General features: G+C 46.8%; 2 protein-coding genes and 1 long non-coding RNA gene across 6 annotated transcripts in view; 1 reads left to right on the top strand and 2 right to left on the bottom strand.

Annotated features, from left to right (window-relative positions):
• LOC310699149 (histone H2B 5-like) overlaps positions 1-25,584 on the bottom strand; it is a 960,349-nt gene that overhangs the window by 853,007 nt on the left and 81,758 nt on the right. The gene's annotated exons all lie outside the window — the stretch shown is intronic.
• The window catches only part of HDAC7 (histone deacetylase 7), a 181,337-nt gene that overhangs the window by 112,965 nt on the left and 42,788 nt on the right, over positions 1-25,584 (bottom strand). The window lies entirely within an intron of this gene.
• On the top strand, positions 16,623-24,377 carry LOC310699157. The gene is made up of 3 exons (XR_014521946.1): positions 16,623-17,344; positions 22,026-22,224; positions 24,258-24,377. It is a non-coding gene; the product is annotated as an uncharacterized lncRNA (long non-coding RNA).

Here is a 25,584-nt window from a genome sequence, read left to right as displayed (position 1 = left end):
GGAAACTTTCAAAATTTAAGTACATGAGAAGCGTCCTGCTGGATCACTGCCAACCTTGCATTTAAGCACTAGCCTGGAAGTGGTAAGCAACCAGAAATTCCATGCAGGTTAGTGGGAGGACTGGAGGAGCAGGAACAGATGACTCCTTACCTCCCCTGCGCTCCACACAGAAACTAATCAGGATGCTAGAAGAGCTAAACCCCTTCTTCTATATCCAGCATAGAAATGCAGTGAACTGCCTGCAGGAGCCACTCCCCCACCCCACCCCGTTTGTTTGTTTGTAGGCTAGTTGGTACCTTTGTTGAGTTTATTTACAAGGCTGTCATATATCCAGATGAGAGTGAGGCTGGAGGTGTTTCATTTCACTGCTGTCATTTCCTGCGCCTGGTCTCCAGGGGACTCAGTTACGAGCTACACTTCCTTTCAAGTGGCTGCCTCTCTGACATTTGATATGACCCAGCTCATCAAAACCAAAACCAAAAACTACGTCAGCAAGGGAAGAGGCATAAAATTAGCACAAGCCGCTCTCATGTGGCTATTTATACCCACAAGACAAAAACAAGACACAAAAAAGGTAGCTTAATTGGATTATCATTAGAAGAAAATATATACCAGGGAGCATGACTATCATGGAAGTGGGGGAAATGTGTTGTACAAATCAAGATAATTCATTCATGTGAAACTAAAAATGAAGTCCCAAGATGCTAAGGTCCTAGCAAGTGCCACAAGGTCACTCAGAGTGAACATGGTATAGATGACCCAGGTGCGAAGGAGGTAGGAAACTCCTGCCCCCCAAATAGTTGCTTAGAATAAAGGTGTGGCTTGCATGGCTTTACAGATATTTGAGGCTACATTCTGCAATTGTAGGAATAGCTCAGTCAGTTCCAGAGTAGCACTTGCTATAATATGGACACTCATTCGCCCTCATATGCTCTACCACTGAATTATGGTCTTTCTTGTGGCTCTACTGCCTGATGTGGGGGTTTCCCATACTTGAGACACCAATGAACCATGTGATGATCCACCAAACCACCCTTTATGGTGACAAAATGGAGAAGCCATCAGGCAAAGGCAATTTCCAGCTTCTTGCTCAAGAGGGATGTGACACATAGACCAGCTTCAACTCAGCTTCTTCTAAAAGACCAGGAACTGCATTTCTAACAAACAGAATTGCATGAGGCTTCCCTGGCCACTGGATTGCACTTCCCTTTTCCAAAGAAGGAACAGCACAGAAAGAAAGAAACCCATTGACTCCCTCTGCAAGGATGCACATGGGCTTTTCTCTTCAGTGTCTCCTTCAGTGTCCCCATTGACTGGAAGAGATCGTCCTGGCTCAAGCCAGCAGATGAGAAGCAACTGGGCCCACAAAAGAGAATGCTGGCTGCAAACACAGGATCTGCCTTTCTAAGGGATACACCAGGTAAAATTTCCCTCTTCGGCAGACTCCTAAAAAACTCCCTTTCCTCAACCCAGAAACCTATTTGTAGGCCTCCACCTGCATGGTCTAATTCAGCTTTCCCCAACATGGTACCTCCAGATGTTTTGGGGTACAGCTCCCATCTGCCCTGGTCAGCATGGCCAATGCTCAGGGATGAAGTGAGCTGCAGCCCAGCAACATCTGAAAGGCAACAAGGCTGGTCTAATGGAAGGACCAAACTGTGACTCAGGGACTGTATGTGGTCCTTGAGGATGTTCAAGAATCTGCATGGAAGTTCAAGAAGAAAACCACCTGTTTCCTCAGAGGAGCAATAAAGGTTTTCCCTTAGTATGTTCTAACGGTCAGGGGTACCTTTACCTTTTTTAGTATCTTCCCCTCCCTTCTCTTGGCCACATGCAGAATCTATGTACACCAGGAGACAGGTAAGGGAGGCAGCATTGTCACCCCAAATGGGCAGGTAGTATCCATCTCAATCTGTCCTGGAGACTGAAGTCACACATCAAAGTGGGATGCAACAGAGACACTGCTTCCCCCATGTCATTGCTGCCCTGCCTGTTGCTTTGCACACGCAGCTCTCAGTGGGACAAAACAAACCTGCTCCCACACCTTCAGATTTTGTTTATTTCTGGCTAAAGAAAGTGACAGTGAGTGCACCTAAAAATGTGGGGTGCTTGAGGCAACATTGTTTAACCTCCCTGCAAACAAATGAGAATAAATGCACAATAAATGGCTGATAGCGTCAAACCTCTCCACAAGCTATGTGTAAATATAATCAGGATGAATGCTCGGTAAACAGGTTGCCTGGAAGTGACTGGTGACTCATGCAGAAGCACAGAGGGGTGGCTCTGTAAGCCAGCAATTTGGGTGGGGGTCATGTTCCACAGATCATGCCTAAAACCAAAATTGCGTGTATGGGTTCAGTGGCAGCTGGGATTGACAACTGTCACCATTTCCCCTGGAACCCCTCCCCTGTTTTGTTTTGTTTTGTTGTTTTGTTGCCACACACATAAAGCTGAATGTGCCCAAGTTAAATGCTTGAAAGTTCTGGGGTAACTATAAAAGAAATGCTGGGGAAACACAGGGTTCCTCTTCTAGGAAGGCAGCTCTGCAGTGAGCAGAAGGAAAGCAGCACCTAAGCAACTGGATCCACCCAAACTAAATCAAAACCAGAAAGAAGCAAAGGTTGCCTGCAGTGCATGTGTGTCCTACATTTGATTCCAAATAAACAAGACTGTGAGCAACTGCTCTGCTGAAATGGATCAAAATGCACCTCTTTCTACTTCTTTCATCTTCTGTTCAAGGGGAATGCAGAGACCCCCTTCCCAGCCCCAATCCTATGGCTCTGACTCCTAGTGGTACAGGAGAGAGGTTTGCTTTAAATGACTTTACATTGATTTAAACACAAACACACACTTGAAAAGCCCAGTACAAAGAGACAGCCTGGAGACATGGTCACATCACAGAGGACTAGTATTTACGATAATTACTCCTCCACTCGGGGAACTCTGCAGAAGTGAAGGGCTGGGTGCTTTTTCAGAGGGGTGAAGGTGATATGACAGACTCCTTGATGCCCACAGTCTTTCAACCATCCAAAGCAGTTTCCCACTATGTTTGGAAACAGATGACAGGGTGTTTTTTCTCCCCACCTGAGATTTGTAGGTAGCTTGGAAGAAGGGGTCAGTGCTCCTAATGTACATAGCACCATTACAGTTTTCTCTCTGGAAAACAGGCTTTGCAGGTTTTTGTTGTTTTAAAACCTACAGAACCTGTTTGACCAGTAGGCAAACAAAAATACAGGAAGCGGAGCCATCTGCCAACCACTTTCTCTGCATTCTTAAAAACAGTTGTCTGTCTCTGTTCTCAGATTTTCACAGTGCTTTTTAAAAAAGCAACAACCCTGCAAAATTGTTTCAGCTAAAGATGGCAGTAAAGAAATGAGCACCGTGAGAAGCACCACTTTCTACCATGCTGCCTTTGACTCTTTTTCTTTTCTTTTCTTTTTAAAAAGGATTGTCTCTTTCCTCCAACAGGAGGGACAGAAATGCTATGCTGGAAATTAAAGTGAAAGAGCCAGCTGGGTGCAGCAGCAGCAGTGCAGTTCCTCTGAAAGAGTCTGGTTATAGTTAGGGGCCTCTCTGACCTACTTTCTACATCATTTACTGACGGAAATGTTAACATACTCCCCGTGCCCCAAACAATATAAACCATGGCATGGCAACTTTTTATTTTATGGCCAATGGATCCTTCTCAGAAAAGTCAACACAGAGAGAGACAGAGGGAGAGCGCGAGAGGCACAAGTCCCACTCGGCCCTTCCTCCTTCAAGCTACATTTGTGTACCATTAGCAAATGACCTTAACCGCCACAATTAGCATTTAAACATGGCTAGCCTCACCCTTGCTTTCAGCAGCAAGACACTCCCAGCGCCAATTATAGTTTTGCCACAAACATCACAGGGCTGTGCGGAGCATAATGGCTAAGAGATGGAGTTGCAGATCAGGGCATCCCCAATTCAAATGTGCTATGAAGTCACTAGATGGCCCTTGCGAAGTCTCTCACTCTCACTCACTCACCTCCCCGCCCCTCCACCTGCAGCATGGGGGATCATTCTCCTTTCTTCCATTCCTCCAAGGTGCATGTAATTGTCTTCCTCCCCATTTTATCCTCACCACAACCCTGTGAGGTAGGTTAGGCTGAGAGGGAGTTTCGTGGCCCAGCGGGAGAATTTGAATCCTGGCCTCCCAGGTCCTCATTGGACGCTCTTTAACAATGACACCACACTGGTTTCCAACAGAGCTGTTGCAAATACTCCAACTAGGTAATGACTGTAAAGCACTTTAAGCATCTGAATTGCATTTATCATTCCATTGGTACCCTAGATTTCTTCCCTTAAAATTTAGAATCCCTGACCAGTAGTTACTGCCACACCTACCCCATGCATTCACAGCACATGACTTCTCCTAAGGAATCTTGGGAACTATAGTTTACCCCTCCAATTCCCACCACCCTGAACAAACTACAGTTCTCGGGATTGTGGAAGGCCAAATGCACTTTAAATGTGTTTTGAATGTATGGTGTAGGTGTGACTTGTACTTGCACAGGCAGCTCACCCCAGCCTATGCCTGATGGGTCTCCACTGGTAAATGGCTCCAGCCCGTGAGTTTGCACCTCAAAGACACTATTTTTGCACCAAGACCGAAGCTCTGGTTGCAGCTGTGCCTGAAGCCCCTGCACACTGTCCCTATTTCCTTGTTATATGTTTCTCATCTCTGCTCAGGGTGTCTTGGCAATCGTAACCTGGCTTCGGTTGCCAGAACCCACAGTGTCAGGGCAAGTGAATGATCTTCCCCGCCTATGCAAATTATCCCTGTTTACCAGAGCCACACTCTAGCAAAAGGTCGAATGTGGATGTGCGCCCCCCCCCCCGCAGCCTTGGAAGCCGCACTCATAAATAACCAAGGTAGAAACACACAACAATCACACTGAGGTTCAGAGCAAGTGCCCTTGACTAGGACTGCGAACTTTTTATCCTCCTCCTGACAGGATCGCATGTGCAGTTCACAGTGGTGTGACATACAAAAACTTAACAGGAGAAGCTCTCCCCATAATTATTTATTGAGTACATCTCTCTACCCCATCTTTCCTCTGTGGAACTCCAGGCAGGGCAATGGACAGGGGGTTTCCATGCAATCTCCCATCACCACATGGGCCAGATCTGGACCAGCTGAGCTTCATCACAGTTGCTGCACCACCTCGTGCCTTCAGATCCCGTGTGGTAAGAGCCTGCAATATGTAGGGGGGGGGGACCTCGGGTCCAAGGTCCGAATGCAGCCCCCCCCCCCGGACCTCTAGAGCTGGCTCTTAGAACTCTCCCCTTCCTTCACCCTGCTTCACCTCTCCAAGTTTTTGCAGCTGGAATGTGCTCCTGAATCCTGATAGTGCCTCTTGGTGGAAGATAAAGAGGGTGTGAGCATGTGTAGGAACTGGCCTACTGTACACAAGGAAAATTCACATTAGTTGCTCTACCCACGCAGAGGAATAGTGGGAGGAACCAGCTGGGGAGCCCCCAAGGGAAGAAGGCTCAGAGGCTGGGGAGTGATGGTGGGACGACAATGAAGAGGGAGAAGAGGGAGAAGACTGGAAGGAGGAGGTGGCAGAAGCTGAAGAGGTAATGGGGCTTAGTGAGCTGGGAGAGTCTGTGGCAGAGAGAAGTCCAGAATCAGAGGCAGAAGCTCAAGCAGGAGAGTGGGATGAGGGAGGCCAAGAGGCAGAGAGGAGTCAGGCTGGTGAAGAGTCACAGGTGTTTCCCCCTCCTGCTGCAACAAGCTCCCCTCTCCGCTTGTCTCCCAGAACCAGAAGTAGTATGAAAAGGGCGGAGGAGAGGTTGGTTGCAGGCAGGCACAATCTCCAATTGCTTGGGGAAAGCCCTGGAAAGGAGGAGACATAGACTGTTGTGAGGAGGCAGGGATGTTCAGTCTTGGCAACTGATTTTCATGGAGGAAGGCCACTGGGAATGAGGTGTTCTGCTCCTTAGGCCTGACACTCAACCAAGTCTGTGGAGGTTGTGTTTTTGCTAATGAAGAGTTATCTCCATCTTTGAACTGTGCCTACCTGCATGCTCCTGTGACCCTGGCACTACTCACCCCTGGCATGAGACCTTTGGAAGGCCTTTGGGATTTGGCTGGCACAGCGTGTGGCAGCAGAGCCAACGAAGAGCATAAAGGGGAAAGTGGTAGTGGTGGGAGTGATAGACCATGTTCTTCACACTGAGCCTGGGGAGCTGCTAGTGGCGTACTTTGGGCTTTCAAATTTCAGCTGCGCCCTGGGCTCCCCCCGCCTCTTGCACTCCATTCTAAGTCACTGTTGTGGCACCAACTGCTGTGCACTCTCGGCTCAGTGCCCAGGGTGGGCCAACCTGTAGCACTCCCCTAATCTGCCTCTGGTGCTGCTCCATCAGAACAAGTAGGGCACTGCCCCACCACCCTCAACCTGCCCTCAGCCACCACCACCCATCTGCCTGTCTCCTCTCTTACGACCAGTTCTGGGAGTGGCATTGCCTGTCAGTTTCCTCTGCGGCAGCTTCAGTCTTGCCATTGCCCCTTGCAGAACTCAGCATGAAGAGGACAGGGACAAAACTAGGCCACATCTGTACCATACATTTAAAGCAGTACTGTACCACTGTAACAGTCATGGTTTCCCCCTGCCCCAGACCCTTATTTCCCCCACAAAGCTACAATTCCAAGCATGGTCGTTCCCTCTTCCCAGGAAACTCTGGCAACTGCAGCTCTGTGAGAGGAAAAGAGCTCTCCTAACAACTCTCAGCCCCCTAAACAGGTCACAGTTGCCAGGATTCTTTGGGGGAATCCATGGTTGTTTACAGTGGCGTAAATGTACAGTGTAAATGGAGCCTTAGGTGGCTCTTCCTGTCACTGGCTCTGGCCTCCTGCTGGCTCGATAACATCCACCAAAGCTGTGCCACGGGGCACCATTGCGCTGGACTCTTGGAAGGGCAGGATAGACATTTAACAAAATAAATAACTTGGGCTTGCTGTAACTTAATGCAAGGGAAAACCTGTCTGGTTAAGTGCCTCCCTGTGGTGCCTGGCACAGGAGTATTCCCAGGAAATGAGGTCGCAGAACATCTACCCGTAATCCTTGGCAGGACTCAGCTGCACCCCTATCTGGACAGGGATGGCCTAACTTACAGCATCTGTGCTCTGGCAACCTCTAGTTTAGATTCCTGTAACACATTAAACAGACAGCTGCTTCTGAAGAGGGTTTGGAAACTTCAGCTATATGCTCAAGACAGTTTGAGCATATAACGGATCGTGGCCCAACTGCACTGCCTGCCAATTAGTTTCTGGACCCAATTCAAAGTGCTGGTTTTGACCTACAAGGCCTTAAATGGCTCAGGACCACAATACCTCAAACCTCTCGCCTTATGAACCTACCCCGATGCCAGGATCATCCACTGGGCCCTTCTTTGTGGGCCTCCTCCATGAGAGGCCCAGAGGGTGGAAACACAAGAACGGGCCTTTTCTGTGGTAGCTTCCCATTTGTGGAATCTTCTCCCCAGGAAGGCTCATCGGGTGCCTTCATTACAAATCTTCATTACATATCTTTAGGCATCAGGCGAAAACATTTATCCTCAACCAGGCGTTTGACTGAGTAACATTATTATTATTATTATTATTATTATTATTATTATTATTTTATACCCCGCCCATCTGGCTGGATTTCCCTAGCCACTCTGGGCGGCTTCCAACAAAATATTAAAATATATGTCTATAACGTCTATTAAACATTAAAAGCTTCCCTAAACAGGGCTGCCCAGATGTCTTCTAAAACTCTGGTAGTTATTTTTCTCTATGACATTTGGTGGGAGGGCGTTCCAGAGGGCGGGTGTCACTAAAGAGAAGGACCTCTGCCTGGTTCACTGTAACTTGGCTCAATGTGAGGGAAGTGGGGTTATTGGTTTGTTTTGTTTTGTTTTATTACATATTTTGTGTTTTCTATGTTGTGAACCATCCTGTGATCTGTGGATGAAGGGTACTATATAAATTACAAACCAACAAAATAGCATTCTTGAGCCCATGAGCAGCACAATTGCTCACTGCTGTGACTCTGGCATCTAAACCCTTGGTGGAGAAGGAAGGACGTTGCTCCACAAAACCACTCTCCACCCTATGCATTGTCAGGGCACCACCACAAGTTATTTTTGGAACCCAAACCAGTTTATTCTGGTGAGAGGTTTCCAAAGCGTGGAGTTCCTCTTCTCTCCTCGAAAGGCACGAGAAGTGGGTTTCTTGCCACACCTCAAAGGAAGGCTGCTTGGGGAAGCCATTTTTAGAATGCCAGCTGGGGAAGGAAGGCGCTGCTGGGGGAAGAGCTGAGATCCGAGTCTTTCCTTGCTCACAGCGCGATTGCAAAAGAAAGCATCCGGAAAAATAGAATGTGATTCACCCCAGAGCATTGCGCAATCTCCAGGCTGCAACCCACAGGAGGGATGCAAATGAAGAGAAAAGAAGAGGCGGTCCAGTTGGGAAATATGTGCTTGCTGGCACCCAGTTCTGCCCTTGGATTAAGACCAAAGTAGGAGGCAGGCCTGGGGAGCGTGCCCTCCTTCAGTCAGGAAGAGGATGAATGGGCAATCAGTGTTTCTATTCTGTGAACCCCCCTGAGACCCCGGGTTTAGGGTGGTATATAATAATAATAATAATAATAATAATAATAATAATAATAATAATAATAATAATATTGTAGGTGCTGCTGCAACCAGGCTATGGTGTCAGTCTCAGTCAATGGTGATGTAAAATGGATCCACAGATTGGCTCTTCCGTCAGCAAAGCCTTGGAAAACCGAACCTAATGAGGTATGGTATAAGGCAGCTGTGGACAGATTTCAGGCTTGCATGATCTACTTTGATTGATTCATTGATTTTACTAGGATTCCAAGGTCCATGAGGCTCCAAAAATAACAGATTGGCAAATCAAATTACAGGAATTGGTGGAGACGGCTCAACTGACTAGTAAACTCAGAGGAAACTCAAAGCAAAAATTTGCGGAAAAATGGGATGGTTATAGAAGATATGTTCAAAACTACAATAATAGTTTTGACTCCGTGCTAGCATTTGAGTGATAAAGGAACTAAAAGGAGGTGGACAACAATTAAGCATTTATTATGTTTTCAGAATGTATTAGAAAAATTATATAGAAAGGTTTATTGTTTTGTGTACATTCAAATGTAAGATAAAATATATGCAAAGGGACTTGACAGGAAGTCAAAGTTGAAGAAAAGATTTTGGAAGATAAAAGGGGAAAAAATATTTACTTTCATTATTATCAGTTTGTGTGCGGGTGTGGGTATGTGGGTGTCTACACATATGAGTGTTGTTGTATGCAATGTTTGGGAGGAAATAAGACGGTAAATAACAAACAAACTAAATATTGATGTATGTAATTTTTATTTCTTAATTATATTCAGTGGTAGTATGGCTGTATTGTTTTTTGTATCATTCAATAAAAATTATTTTTTTTTTTAAAAAAAAAGGATTCCAAGGTCCACCAACTAGATGCAGGGGTCCATGGATTTGCTTCAAGAGGAAACAAATACAAAAAAAACCTCATACAAAAGCTTTTGTGTATGTGTTTACACCCCCTCAGGAGCAATGTCTCAATGCCTTTCATATGCCCTGTGTCAGGGAGATTTAGGGCATCACATTGCAGGACAGAGTCTCAAACAAAGATGTGTTCTCCCAAGCCCACATGTTTGCACTTCTGTCTCTGCAACATCTACACTGGTTGGGTCATGTACACAGAATGGAAGATGGCAGGATCTCCAAGGATCTGCTTGATGGGGAACTGGCCTCAGGCACCAGGCCCATTGGCAGACCAACTCTGTGTTACAAAGAGGTCTGAAACTGTGACACAAAGGCTGGCAACACCAACCCCACCATGTGGGAATCCCTTGCAGGTGACCACAGTGCCTGGAGACAGACAGGCAGGTCGTACATCCACAGCAGTGACCAGAGGAGGAATGACTGCTGGGGGGAGTGTAGAGAGAAAAAATATCCAGATACCTTCATCTGCTCCAGCTGCAATAAAACATGTCTCTCCTGTATCGGTCTCTACAGCCGCAGCAGGAACTGTAACTCTCCAACAATCACAGTGACTTTACCACCAATGGCACATTCTTCCATTGTCAAGACAGATGGATGCTAAAAATATGTTTATGGGCATTTTTCTGTGGAGAGGGTCCATACCCTTCATCTGATTCTGAAAGGGGTCTGTGTGACCCTCAAAAAGGTTAAGAACCATTGAGCTAGAGGCAAACCACAGTTCAAAATAGTGGCTTGTGGGAGGAGTCAGGTGCAAAAAAAGATGGTGGGTCAGGGAGCAGAGCCAATCACCAGATCCATCACCAGGATGACCTTCACACACATGTACAAATTTACTTTGGAATATTTACCAGGGTATTATTCAGGCTATAAATCAGGGGTCAGCAACCTGAGGCCCATGGGCCACAAGTGGCCCGTGGGGGTCGTTTAACCGGCCCATGAACCCCCACCACCTGCTTGGGGACCCCCACCGCCTGCTCGGTCAGCTCCCGTGCGCCGTGCTAAACCGGCTCGGAGCAGAGCGGGGACTGCCTTCTGCAATGCTGGCCGACTTCCCAGGAAGCTCCTGCAGCCAATGGGAAGCTGCGCACACCTCCTCCGTGCCAGAAGTAGCACCAAAAATAGTGTTTGCACATGCCTGCATGTGTGCGCACTCTGGCCCACCGCAGTGTCTGCGGGACCGTGAACCGGCCCAAGCCACAAAAACTTTACCCGCCCCTGCTATAAATAGTATAGCCCTACAGTACTCCGTTTGCCTGATCTGAACCATATTTGCAGGGCTAGTCAACCTGTGAAGATACACTCCTCAGCTCTGCCATTTTGCTCCTCCACTTACGAAGGAGAACAGTTCCTGGTTGATGTGATTAAAGCACCGGGAAGATTGCCAGATAAAAGAGATAAAAGAGAAAGATATAGGTCAGCTAAATTCATCATAGTAAGAGATGCCTCTCGTGACTTTCCCTCATCCATGCAGCTGGCATCCTTAGGCAGGCCAACGAGATCCAGAGGAGACTACATTGCCTATCCCTAATCGCAGGCAGAGACCCATTTAAATCACAGCCCTGCCGCCACCCCAAAAGGAATTATGGGAACTACAGTTTACCTCCTCACAGAGCTACAATTCACAGCACCCTTAACAAACTGCAGTCCCCAGAATTCGGGGGGGGGGGCTTAGTGTGTAGAGTTTCAAAGTCTGAACTGGATTTAAGTTAACAAACAAAGCTTTTCTACAAGGAGCCTTCAGATCTCCAGTTTTGTGAGGGGGCTGAACCAGAATCCCAGGATGCCACTGCTGGATCAGTGCCCTGCAGACACCACAAAAGTCTCCAGAAGTTTATCATTAGACATAGCCCCAGCATGTGTTGAGAACCAGGGACTTTCCAAGAGTAACCCAGGGAAAAAATAATATTTATATGTATATATATTTACAATATTTCTATGCCACCTTTCCAAGGCTCACGGCAGCTTGCAAGAAATAAATGTTAAGGCACATTTAAACAAACGATAAAATCCAAGAGAAATAACTCTGAAAAATCTTCAAAGACCAGCCAGCAGGACTGAAGGCAGGATGGAAAAGATGTGCCTTGCGAACTCCGCTTACAAGCCAAAGAAGCAGGAGGAACTATTAACTTCTGGGGCACAGACATTCCACATCCTGGGGGCAACTGACGTATTTATTTCTTCCTTATTAAATCCACACCCTTCACTTTTCTTCTAAGTATTCAGACACGGTTCTGCGCGGCCACCATTGTATCTTCACAACAACCCTGTGAGGGTACGTTAGGCTGAGAGTAAGCTTCATGACTGCGTGAGGATTTGAACCCAGGATTCTCCAACCCTAGTCCAGCCCTCTAGCCACTACACAGCCTTCTTGTGGCCACGATGGCTTGCATCTCATAAGGAGCTGGGCCTTGAAGCAGGGCCTGAATAAATGACCAGCCATAATTGCTAGTGGGAGAAGCAGCATCTAGGACACACACTCTGAACTCTGGGTATACATTACTTTTGAATAGACATTCATAAGATTACAGTGTGAAATATGCAGGATCTGCGCTATGAAGAACTTTTAGTAACAACAGATGTGGGCTCGGAAGCATACTGGGAACTACAGCAATCGATGTAGCAATGTAGGCTGCGCATATATTCATTTCCCAGGCATCAGGAGACAGGCAAGTCTCACTTCACACCAGAATCATAGAATCACAGAACTGTAGAGTTGGAAGGGGCCACCACAGCTGTCATCTAGTTCCACTCCCTGCAATGAAGGAATCTTTTGCCTCACGTAGGGCTCAAACACACAACCCTGAGATTAAGAGTCTCCTGCTCTACCAACTGAGCAATTCCAAGTCCTCTTCCGAACCATCTTCAACAGCACATTTATTTATGAAATCGCACGTGTGCCCCCTCCACTTGCTAATCACACTTGCATCTTGCCCTTCCTCCAAGGAACTAAGGGCAGTGCCCACAAGGGTGTTTCCATGGTATCTTCACAACTAACCTGCAAGGTAGGCTAAAGAGCTTGCAACTGGTGAAGTGAGCTTCATGGCTCAAGGACTTTGAAAAGCTATGAATCGGGGTGTTCCTGCAAAGGGGCGAGGAAATAAGCATATTTGTTCAACACTCCTTGCCAGCAGTTTCCCCACTTGTTCTATTATTCCAGTACAGCATGGGGGTTGCTTTCCTCACCCGGCTCAGGAAAAGAAGTTGATCTGTCAGACTGGTGGGCAGCCCACAACCTGCTGACTCGAGTGCTGGGATGGTTAGGACCAGCTGGTGTTCTCTATCTTCCTCTGCCTTCTTAATTATTATTATCTGCTGATGCATGGTTCGGGAGAGGAATCAGACCAGCGGTTTCATGCCCTGCCTTGCACAAGACGGCACCAGTGAAGCTGGGAAAGCCACGCTTCTGCTGAGCAGGGACGCAGGGCAGGGCAGGGTGTGTTTGGCAGCCACAGGGTTCACACGCACACGGAGCCTGGGACTGTTCAGTGCACTTGATTTGCAACACAAAACCCATCTGTGAACAAACTTTGCTCTAGATGTGCTGCATGAAGACTCAGCCAGATTCCCAGAAATATTTTGCTGACATCAGCAAGGTACAGACTGGATCAGGAGGCAAATGGAGGTTTCAGCTGCAGCACATTGTCGGTTGGGGTCCAAAGGCTCCATCCAATCTGTGAACAGGAGGAGTGGAATTCTCCTGCAAGCAGAATTCTCCTTTTGTGAATGGAATTGTGAGAGCGGAATTCTCCTTCCATGAGCGGAATGGAATATTTGCTCCCATTCCATAAGCACGGCTGATCTGAAATGTGTGTAAGGAGGTCTCCAGTTTGCATCCTGGCAGGGGACCCCCTCCCCATATCTGTCACCTTTTAAATGAGCACAAGAGCAAGGGGTGTGTCTCCTTTAAAGGAGACTGAAGCAGCAGTATGGGTAGCTGATCCTGCCACACTCTAGTATAGTGGTACCTCAGGTTAAGTACTTAATTCGTTCCGGAGGTCCGTTCTTAACCTGAAACTGTTCTTAACCTGAAGTGCCACTTTAGCTAATGGTGCCTCCTGCTGCTGCCGCACCGCTGGAGCATGATTTCTGTTCTCATCCTGAAGCAAAATTCTTAACCCGAGGTACTATTTCTGGGTTAGCGGAGTCTGTAACCTGAAGCGTCTGTAACCTGAGGTACCACTGTATTGCTGCAGATTGGACTTCTAGAAAGCAATGAAAGATGCTTTAAAGGAGGCCGTCACTAGTGCTATGTGCAGCCCAATTCTCCCACTTTCTTGGCAAGGGAGGAATACCATTTCACAGGGGAAGGTGATTCCCCTCCCTGCTGCTGGTGGGTCCTGGCGTTTAGAACAAAACTCCCCCTGTGATCCAAAGCATCATTTTCCAAAGGGAAAATCAAACCTCAAAAAATACAGTGTAGCTCTAATGATAAAATCCGGCTTATATATCAGCACATTGGTGGCAAAGGAGATGCATTTATCCAGTGTAGTAGTTGGGGGCAGCATGAATGCCTCCAACAGAGCACTGGGCAATAATGTGGGAGGTCCAAGACCACAAATCTACCGCCGGCAAATTTACTTGAGGAAGCCATTGTGTCTTATTCATTATGCCATTATTTTTTAAAGGAAAAATAGTGTTCCACCTCACAGGATTGCTGTGAGGCAAGACACAATGAAGATTGCTAAGCAGTTTTCACAAGCCTTTCCTGTCACAGCTGAGCTGAAGCATGATGGAACTGGAGATCCAATGCCTGGTGCTGCTGCCCCAGTTCCCTCATGGCCCTGGGTCGCACCCCAACCAGACAGGCTGAACTCCAATCCCATTATGGAGAGAGTAGGGCAGGGGGTGTAGGAAGGGGGAGGGTCTGGCTGTCTCCATCCCTCTATAAATCAACTGTCTCCATCCTGGCATCCTCTGGATCAGAGTCAGCCAATGTGGTGACCCCGGATTTTGCTGGACGACACCATCTCTTGCCACTGGTCATGCTGGCTGGAGCTGACATCTCTGCAGGGCACCCCGAAAAGCACCACATCAGCTCCTCCTGCTCTGGGTGCTGCACTACAACTCCCATCAGTTCCAGCCAGTTAGGGATGATGGGGGTTGTAGTCCGGCGACATCTGCATGGCACCAGATTGGAGAAGGCCAGTGTAAATGCTTGCTTTACAAGCCGTTGTACCAAGTGGGCACTGTGTGCCCATGCGAAAGAGAGAAGGCAAGGAAAGGACATCAGGTTTATTTTTTGGCCTTTGGCGCTGGTGCTTTTGGCACCAGCATCCAGACACGTCTGTTGCTGTCACCTTTTCCCCTGGTACTCAAGCAGCTCCTTCCCACGGCAACAGGATGCAGTTTTTTTTTAATGTTCTCTTTTCCCCCGATTCCCCCCCTCCTTGAAAATAGGAAAATGTGATTATAAAACCACAAATTCTGGCAAACAGCAACAGAGCAGAAGCAGGATGCAAAAAATCACTTGCGTCTAAACCAGTCTGAGAATGAGCAATTGGAATGCCACCGTGAGCCAGATGGGAAATGGCAGCATACAAGTGAAACAAACTGGCTGCTGCTGAGGGGTCTGCAACTGCCTTGACCACTGACCAGCTTCCTGAGCCCTTCTAGGCTAACTGGTTTACTGAAGCATGGACCTAGGCAACATAACAGCCTTCTTCCAAGTGCTGCTAACCGTCCTTAACTTGATGAGTGAATCTCGAAAATGACCAAAAAAAAAAGTCATCACATACCCTTCATGTCCTGAAATCTAAAATTACTCCAGTACTCATAGTGAAGGCCAAACCAGGTGCCAAACTAAAGGACAGACTACACACATTTGCAGATAAAATTCTGCAATTGGTTTCTTCTTCTTCTTCTTCTTCTTCTTCTTCTTCTTCTTCTTCTTCTTCTTCTTCTTCTTCATTTATCCCCTCAAAACTTGTGCAGGAACTTGGGGAAAGGGGGACTTTGAGGTAATGCATGAGTGACTGGGTGGGCCCTCAGCTTCTTCTGTCTCATAAGGTTTTTGTGAGAATAAAACAGCTTAAAATTTTATGTCATGCCTGAAACTCCTTGGAGGAAAATTGGGGGCGGGGAATGTGATCATTTCTCAGGCACAAACTGGCAGAGCCAAAAGAAGGGGTGGTAAGAAAGGGTGAGGAGAGGAGAGGTGGGTTGATTTTCCAGTGCGTCCTCTGCTTTCTCAGATGCATTTGTCCCACTTCCTGGTCATGGGAAATTTAAATAGAGGTTCATTCAGGAGCACCTTGACGAGTCCTGACATGTATGATATGAAATGCTGGTGGAAAGGCACACAAAGCAAATGCTGGGTTTCCAGCGCATCCTCTGCTTCTCAGGGATTGCGATGGCTGTGGACCTCTCCCAGTATAGAAAACGCACACATATAAGGTGCAGAGCCAAGGAGAGCTGCAGGTGGAGCTGCCAAATTAAGTGAAAAACACGCCCAATATAACTGGAAAGAGATGCGGAGCAACCTAACCCCGTCCCTCTCGTCTGAACTCCCGGTGCCTTCAATGCACTCCCACCCCAGGCGCTCCCAGGCCCTTGGACTGGGACACTCACCTCTGTTTCAGCCACACTCCAAGTCAGGGCCAGCAAGATGAACCAGAGCCAACAAAACCTGTGGTGGCCACACCCATGAAAATGCCAATGATAGTTTCATTAGTAGGTTATTTCTGGGCAGGGATGGCCCAGCCATGAAGCATGGTGAGGCAGTTGCCTCAGGCGGCAAACTCTGGAAAGCTGGGAGAGGTGGCAGATCCGCCCCCCCCCACCGCACTTGTTGGCCGCCTCCTCCGCTGCTGCCGCTGCCTGCCACACACCACCACCCACTCTTCTCTGGCATCCATTTATTCCCTGGCCACCTTCAGTTGTGTCAGGCAGCAGCAGCTGCAGAGGAGGAGGGGGGCTGTGGAGGAAAAGGGGGCAACGGGGGGGGGGGAGAAGGCATTTTCAGTTTTGCCTCAAGCTGCAAAACCTACTCAGCCGGCCCTGTCTCTGGGGTCAGATGAGACCGAAGCCCAGGTGGGTGCATGGTGTGCATGCTTCATTGACCATTTTCAGCAGCACTGAAAAGCACCCTCTTGCACCCTCCCATTGGTGATTTTGGATTGTTTCTTTGATTTAGCTGCTGCATCAAAAGAGGATGAAAGTATCTGCCCCACACAGTGAGGTGACGAGTGCAGGAGGCCTTCCTCTAGATGCCTCTTGCTTGCCTGGGTGGAAAGGGGTGTGCGTAGAAACCTCCGGCTTTTGCGTGGGTGGAACGTAGATTATGGTGCAAAGTTTGGAGTCGCACCTGTTGCTCCACCCATTTTTGCCTCTAGCTTCGTCTTTCACTGGCATGCGGCCCCTGCAAGGTTGTCCACAAGGCAATGCGGCCCTCAGACTGAATAAGGTTCCCCATCCCTGACAAACCAAATCCAATTGGTTACACAAAAAACAGCAACTTATCAGGAAATGTATGGGCTGTTTGCTTTAAATTGAGCTTCCCAGTCGTATCATTACAACTATGCCAGATGACTGTGACGTCATAATGGTTGCTACATGATGCAGCGGTTGCTTACATGATCTTCTGTGGCCAGGATCAGTCCCTTTTCTGCCTTTGCTGTGCAGTGTATCTATTTACATTTTCCTATGATAGATTCTTTATGCAAAATAGGAACAAGCCCTTACAAGAAAAACAGCAACAAAGATGCTTCAACCACGGAAAAGAGGGGGAACAAACAGCAGCCAATACGCTTGGAGAAAAAGGCTACTTGGCATTGTTGATGAAGTTATACAGGTAGATATGGTTACAGCTATGGTACTTTTATCACTGGACCCCCAAGGCCATACCTGTCGGAGCAGACTTAAGGATACAAACTGCTTCCGCCACAATCTGTGGGATCTCTTCAAACGGATAGGATGTAAGGTCTGACTGGATGCAGAGAAATGGTGGGAGGAAGCAGCTGGGGAACAACCAGGGAAGAAGACTCAGAGATAGGGGAGGAGGTGTCAGAAGCTGAAGAGGTAACAGGGCTTAGTGAGCTGGGAGAGTCTGTGGCAGAGAGAAGCCCAGAATCAGAGGCAGGAGCTGAAGGAGGAGAGGAGGGAGGCCAAGAGGCAGAGATGATTCTGGCTCATGAAGACAGCTGTGGGGAGTCTCTGCAACTGCCTCATGGGGGCAAGACCTGCCAGAGATGAGTTGCTGTGCTCATTAGGCCTGTGGCACTCCTCTGTTGATCATGTTTTTTCTAATAAGGAGTTAACTCTAACTTTCAGGGTGTGATTTACTGCTCTTGACATGGTCCTACCTATGACTGGCATTGCATCCATTTACTAGCCTCTTTCAAGGCAGTGGGCTGGCCAGATGCAGGAACGCCTCTGGAGGAGGCTGCTACGCAACTTCCTCAATGCCCCGCTAGATTCTAATGACAATTGTATTGTTTAACCACTAGTCATTCCAATAATAAAAATAGAAACACAGCTTAAATCTGCAGAAGCAGGAAACTATAAAAATACCGCAGAGTCCTATCGTCAAAAAGAAATTTCTATTTTGGCATGGTGAGATACTCTATAGCTGCCTTTCCCAACCTTGGTCTCCATATGCTGCCAGGCTACCCCTCCCATCAGCCTCAGCCAGCATGGCCAACGGTGAGGGGTGAGGAGAGTTGGACTCCACCAACATCTGGAGAGAAACCACATTGGCAACCCCTGCCCTATAGGTAGCATATTTATCACAGCTGTGCAAATGGCATTTCACATCTCTCAAATCATTTGTTTCTCCAGCCTCTGCCAAGAGGGCTTGACAGTGCCTGTCTCCCGGGAACTGAATAAACAGAGCAATGTAACAATAAAGTAAAAATGACAGAAACATTCTGAAGCCCAGAATCCAGGAGCCCATCAGCACTGGCTTGTTGGCACCTTAGAGCAATGAATAGCCGGTTAGATATTGAGACATTTTCTGAAATTTCAGGACGATGTGTTAGATGGTCATGGAGAAAACACTGCAATTTATGAGCCTCATTTATGAATTTATAATATTTGTAATCTGGGGGGAAAGCCAAGACTTGGCTATGATCCCTATTGCCCTACTTTAAGCATGTAATCTTTGGCTAAACATCCATCTGTTTTTCTAGTGTTACAAACTTTGGATCCGTTTAATTGCTAGATGAATCAGCTAAAGCTTTAATTGCAGCTTAAAATTTGCCTGCCAATTAAGCTGTGAGTTTTGAGTCTGAGAGGCTCACCAGCTTCCTTGGCACCAGTCCAGCAACGGATTATTCACGACACTTTATGGGCTCCCTCTTCCCCTTGCCAGATACTTAGAAATAACCAAAACAGATAAATGAAAATACACAAGCTGTAAAAATGTAGCTATCAAAAACATTTATACAAAATCCTTTAAGCTGCTATTTGCATTCTTGTAAGCTCTGCTCAATATCTAAACGTTTTCAACCCCTTTAACCATTTCTTAGCTTTACTTGCCAAAACTAAAGGCCAAACTATGTGCTACCTCCGTCACGACTGACACAGCACAAGCAAACTCTGTTGGCCCCAAAAACATGTCAGTGCAGCAGCTGTGCAATGTGATGTCACTGCAGTCCCCTCCTGCTTCATTGGCTGCCATTTTGGGGCACAGATAGGTGCTGCTTTGACTAGACCAAGAGTGGGGAACTGGTGGCCCTCCAGTTGGTACTGAACTACAACTCCCATCATCCCTGACTATTAAGCCACGCTGGCTGAGGATGATGGGAACTGGAGTCCAATGGCATTTGGAGGGACACAGGCTCCCCACCCCTGAACTAGGCACTGCCACAAGAGGTGTGGGTTGGCATCAACCATGCTTTAAATTTAAGGTAACATGTATGATCTAGCTGAGATTCCTGCCTTGCAGGGGGTTGGACGAGACGACCCTCATGTTCCCTTCCAACTCTTCAATTCTGTGTTTTCAAGAAGGCAAACCATAATAACATTCATATGTAGATTAAGTCACTAGCCCGTATGATCCCCACTCTAATTAATTGGTGGGATGGAAATTAAAGGGCACACTTCACTCTCTCAATGCAAACGTATGCCAACAACAATAACATCCTGAGCAAGGACTGCAGGGGTATGGAGTCAAGCACACAGGAAAGTCTAGCCCTAAAGCAACCTCTTCCGCCCACAACACAAAAGGAAAAGACAATCCTCTCTCACCAGAAATCTTTCAGCAGCTTTGACAGACTGAGAAAACTGGACTTTGAATCAAAGTGCCTTCCAATATAGTTTTAGGTGAGACAAACCACTGACACTGAAAATTTTGAATTGAAGAAAAGTTTCCTGTGCAAATTAGGGATAAGGTACCCAGGGGTTTCAAGGTGGTTAACAGAATAAAATCAAGTTATAAAACCACAAAATACAGAATAAAAATAAAAACAACCCAATAGCTCCCCCCAAAAACACACATTATAAAAGGGCATAGTAGTACAGTGGTACCTCAGGTTAAGTACTTAATTCATTCTGGAGGTCCGTTCTTAACCTGAAACTGTTCTTAACCTGAAGCACCACTTTAGCTAATGGGGCCTCCTGCTGCCGCTGTGCCGCCGCTGCACAATTTCTGTTCTTATCCTGAAGCAAAGTTCTTAACCTGAAGCACTATTTCTGGGTTAGCAGAGTGTGTAACCTGAAGCGTCTGTAACCTGAAGCATATGTAACCCGAGGTACCACTGTATTATTTACTGAATTTATATATAAAGGTTGCCAGGCTCCAACTCCTGTCAGCCCTGGCCAATGGTCAAGGATGATGGGAGTTGTAGTCCCAAACAGGCTTCAGGTTCTGGATACCTGCCTTAGAGAGTGATCTACTTTAGCTGACTATTTTACTCGCATGTAGACAACAAAGCCAAAAGCTTGCCTAACAACTGTAGGTGACATCAAGCTTGCCTAGTTATTTGCAGTTAGCAGCGATTCAGTGCTACTAATGAACTCAAAAAACAGTTTTTTTTTCCTGCTGAAAAATAAAGCACTGGACCTCACTGGACACTGGATTTCATCTGCTATCATCAACAGCCAGCAACTATTGCCTGAGAGAGAACCCTTTCTCCTCTTTGAATAATAAGGGCCGCATGGAAGCACCACATTAATGCTAACTCTGTTCCAAAAGAGCAGGGAGAGGACCTGTGGCCGTCCAGTCATTGGATTCCTGTCTGCCCTGACCAGCATCACCCAGCGCGGCACGAGTTCTAGTCCAGAAAAATCTGGAAGGTCACAGGTCCCTCATCCCTGAAACATAACACTGCATCAGTAGGTAGGACACACAATACAAGATAACACTTGACAAGTTCAAACCTTGCAGAATAAAAACCTTGAAATAAAGATTGGCTTGCTGGACTAAGGAGTGGATTTCGAATGGCTTCTCTACAATGTAGTTCACATGAAACTATTTAATACAGAAATGAGATATGTAAAGGGTGGAGCTCTAGCGCATTTACTGCTATTTAAAGAAATAATGAAAAAAAGAGAATGGGAATAGTAATACTATGTCAATGACATCTTCTGAATGGTGGAGAAAACATCAAAATGCACTTCAAAGTAGCAAAAACAACCTAATAAATTATGAATAAAAATGAATTTTATTAACCACACATTCAAGCTTGTAGTTAAAAAAATATATTCAGTGGTTTTCTTCTACGGTTTCTGAGACAGAAAGCATTCTTCTTTCCTCTACGTAAGGGGAAAAAACTGACTCGCTCTGTGACCCCTCAGTCATGTTCGCTTTCTGCCGTTGACCTGCTGGGCGCTGCTTCCTTCGCAGAATACCCAGCGACTCAGCAGAAGGCTCTGGGCTGAATCAGATGAGTTTGCAGATGTCAACTGGAAATTATGTATTTCCTTTAAAAATAACAAGGCAGGATGCAACCATATAACCATTTTATTGTTGTTGTTTCAAAATCAAAATCAATAATATAGTTGGTCTGAAATGGTTACCCATAAATCAGGATGTCTAAAAATAAGTAGTTGTGGGGAAGGGGGCTTACATTAGCCCCCACAGGGCTCCTCTATCCCACCACATTTCAAGCAAATTCATCTATGAAAGGGTAGAGTAGGGTATGCTGAAAGTTGCCACTTGCTCATGCACCACCACCCAGCGCAAGAAGCACCAGCAGACTTGCAGGCATGGGCGTAGTCAGGGGGGGCGGGAGGGGCTGATGCCCCACCCCCAAATCAGTAAAAAGACATAGCTAGCTGAGGTTCTGCCCCCCCTAACAAAATTCCTGGCTACGCCCAAGCTTGCAGGAGTCCCAAGTGGAAAAAAATCCTTTGGGGGATAGAACTGTGGAAAGGAACACAGACATCTCCAACAGCCCAGTGAGGTCAGACAGTGTTGGATGATATTGGGGTTTGCATGTGTGGAAATAAAGAATAGGGTGGAGGGGAATGGAGTCAGCTGGCTGGCTGGAACAATGAATAGAAGCGCCCCATACTGCCACATTTTGTTGCAGGTCCCACGTGTGCTTTGTCAGTTACCATTGATGCCTGACCCCTTGTGGCTGCTGGAGACTGCACCACACACCCCTCCACCTGCTTGGGGCAGAGCTGAAGGGGACAGGGAGTTTTAAGAGACAGAGATGTGTGCCTGGCTGGTAAGAAAGGAGAGCAGGGGAAGAGGGTTTCAAGGGGAACTGGTAGTATTGACATCAGGTAGACGCCTTCACTGTACTCTTTGCAGCCTTTGCTAAAAGCATTTTTGTTTTGCCAAGCCTACCCAGATATTTAGAATGCCAATGTGGTTTTAGTTTATTGTTGGATCCTCATTCCCCGCCCCCAAATTTTACTAATAATATTGCTGCTTTATTCTGTTTGTAAACTGCTTTGAGGTTTTCTATGATCAAGTGGGATATATGTTTTATTAAATAAATAATTACATAAATATATCAAAGATTGACAGCGCCTGCCTGCTGCCTGCTTCTCAGCTTGAATATTTCCAAGTAAATAAAAAGTAAAAAGTAAATGAAAAGATATGACAAATAATTTCAGCACGTTTTCAGCGCTATTTGTGCACAAGGAAACTGACCCTGTTAGGTGGTTCTCCAGCTGCTGGGGGCAGCAGGGAGAGCGAGAAATGTAACAGGGAGCTGCTTCACAGTCACCAGATTACTCAATCCTTGATGGTGACTGACAGCTGAAGGTGTAAAGCGATTGAGCTGGAAAAGGGTTTGCTTGAGGTTGGCATGGGGTGATGCCAACGATGCCTCTGTGGTTTTCCTTCTGCAATGGCTCATTCACACTCGAAAGTCATCCTTTCACATGGCAGCTCTATATGTGAACCAGCCAGAAACTTTAATCAGATGCTATAGGAGGAATACCCCTGGCTTCAAGGTCTTGGACGAGCTGTCATATGAAAAAAAGCAAAGGCATGTGGGGTTCCTGTGTTTAAGGTGAAAATAAAACAATCACTGAGTTAGAGAAGACCTAAAAGGTCATTCAGTCCGACGCCCTGTCAATACAGGGAATCTGCTGCTACCACATCCCTGATAGGTGATCGTTCTACTCAGAGGTAAGACCCATTGAGTTCAATGGGACTTATTCACAGGTTAGTGTGCACAGAATTGAAGCCTAAGGGGAGCACGTGATAGGGATTTATAAAATTATGAATGGTTAAAGAGAGGCAGGTACCCCCCACCCCAGTATATTTATTTTATTATACCTCTGTCTTTTCCTCTGAGGAGCTCAAGGCAGTACAGTGGTACCTCAGGTTAAGAACTTAATTCATTCTGGAAGTCAGTTCTGAACCTGAAACTGTTCTTAACCTGAGGTACCACTTTAGCTAATGGGGTCTCCCGCTGCCGCCGCACCACCGGAGCCCAATTTCTGTTCTCATCCTGAAGCAAAGTTCTTAACCCGAGGTACTATTTCTGGGTTAGCGGAGTCTGTAACCTGAAGCGTCTGTAACCTGAAGCGTCTGTAACCTGAAGCGTCTGTAACCTGAGGTACCACTGTACCTTCAGTCCTTCTCTCCCACCTCCTCTGCACAGCAATGCTATAGCTGACAGTGTTATTGACCAACATTCACCACTGAACAGGGATTTGAACGTGGATCTCCCCAGGCAAAGTGACACCCTTAGCAGTATAGCATGCGGTTCTCTTTAGGCCCATCCAATGAAATTTGACAGGAGGAAGTATTTTTTCACAAGCACACACACAAACATATGGAACTCACTGCCACAAGATCTGGAGACAACCACGGGATAAGGTTGTAATCCCACACAATTACCTAAGAGTAAGACCCATTCCACTCACTTTTGAGAAATGACATAATTAGTTATCTTTTAAAAGATTTATTTCACAAATCTGTGGAGGAGGGGAGGTCTATCAATAACTATCAGCTATGAGAGCCAAGTGGAATTTCCACATCCAAAGTTTGTATACCCCTGACTGCCAGATTCTGAGGACACACAACAGGTGTAAATCCAGCACTGTTGTGCCCAGGTTGCGTTAAGTGTCCAAAACAACAACATCCATCTCACACATTGGAAAAAATAATATTGGGATGATGATGATGATGATAGACAAATAACAACTTGCTGCCCTTTCTTGGAACCCCAAACCAGCCGTCTGTTGCAGTCGTCTCACTGTCTAATAGTAGGGCTGGCCCTGAGACAAACTCTGACAGGTTGGATGCATCCCAACCTATAAGCCCATCAGAGCTCTTCCACCCTTTCTATCTCCCACAGCTCTGTATCCCTTCTGCTGCACAAAGTGAGTTAAACAGCTCAAGAACTGCAGAAGAACAGCTCAACATGTCCATGACCTTGGAAGCAAACACTTCATCCAATAAATATGTGGATATTTAATCTGGTCTGCATCTTTCATTTGGAGGAGCCAAGGCAACTACCAACACTTCAGTCTCCTCCAAAAGATTTCTTCCAAGAACTGACGAGGAGCACCAGCTCCTGAGTAGTCACTTCTCGCCAAAGTTTGTGCTTGCTTTATATAAACTGATCTTGCACTTTCACATAATGTTTCACTGAGGTAACATTGAAAATATCCCAGAAAGGAATTTAAAGGACTACGTGGAATTGCACAATCTTTGCCACGAAGCAGTGATCGACTGGGTACAATGTGAAAAGTCAAGGCTTACTCCATGGGCCGCAAGAAAATAAATCAATAAATCCACCCACTTGGACGGCTAAGTTCTGCAAGATTAAAAGATGTTATAGCATTTATTCAACACTTGGCTTGTACGCAAAGTTGAAGAGACCAGAGCTCTCAAGTACAATCCTTGACATCTCTGGATAAAAAGATCACATAGGAGGTGTGGGGAAATCATTCAGTGAGGGGAATTCAACGTCACACTATGGTGCATGAATGATCCCCTTCCTCCCCCCCACAGGGGTTCTCCTGACCCCCATGAGCCTTTCCCTGGGAGGGAGGGGCCCTGACTGACTCCAGCTACAAAAGCTGAGGCTGATGAAGAGGCCAGAGACCATCTAGGCTGTTTCTTAGTGCAGACCCAGGGCACTGATCCTGAGCTGTGGAAAACGTCACATGGTGTGATTTGAGTGGATTTTGGCCACCAACCCATCTACTATCTACACAGACTGGCCGAGGCTCTCTGCAATTCCAGGCCTGTTTCTCTCCCAGTCCTACCTTGAGACGGCAGGCATAGAACTTGGGACTATCTGCATGCAAGGCAGCTGCTCTACCACTGAGCTACTGCGCGTTCTGGGATTCTGTAGTGGGAAGCCATAACAGTGAAACCAGTATAAAACTGGTAGACTTTAAGAGGATCAATATACCCGCAGAGGGGGACTCGGGTGCTGAGCAAGCCACTAGCTCAGCATTTGCAACAGGTCATGGGCAGCAAAGAATCCATGGGAATGCCACAAGCCCTTTGTCTTAATTAATTACTTGATTTGACTCAAGACCCATCCAAATCAGGTGAGGTGGAGTTGCCAGATCCTTGTGCCAAGTAGGACCCTCATGCTCAGTATTGTCTACACTGACTGGCAGTGGCTTTCCAGGGTTTCAGACTGAGGGCATTCCCAGCCCAACCTGGAG

Source organism: Podarcis liolepis (assembly GCF_965112155.1).
Source record: "Podarcis liolepis genome assembly, chromosome: 2".
Lineage (NCBI taxonomy): Eukaryota > Metazoa > Chordata > Lepidosauria > Squamata > Lacertidae > Podarcis > Podarcis liolepis.
This window is presented reverse-complemented; position numbering and strand designations above follow the sequence as displayed.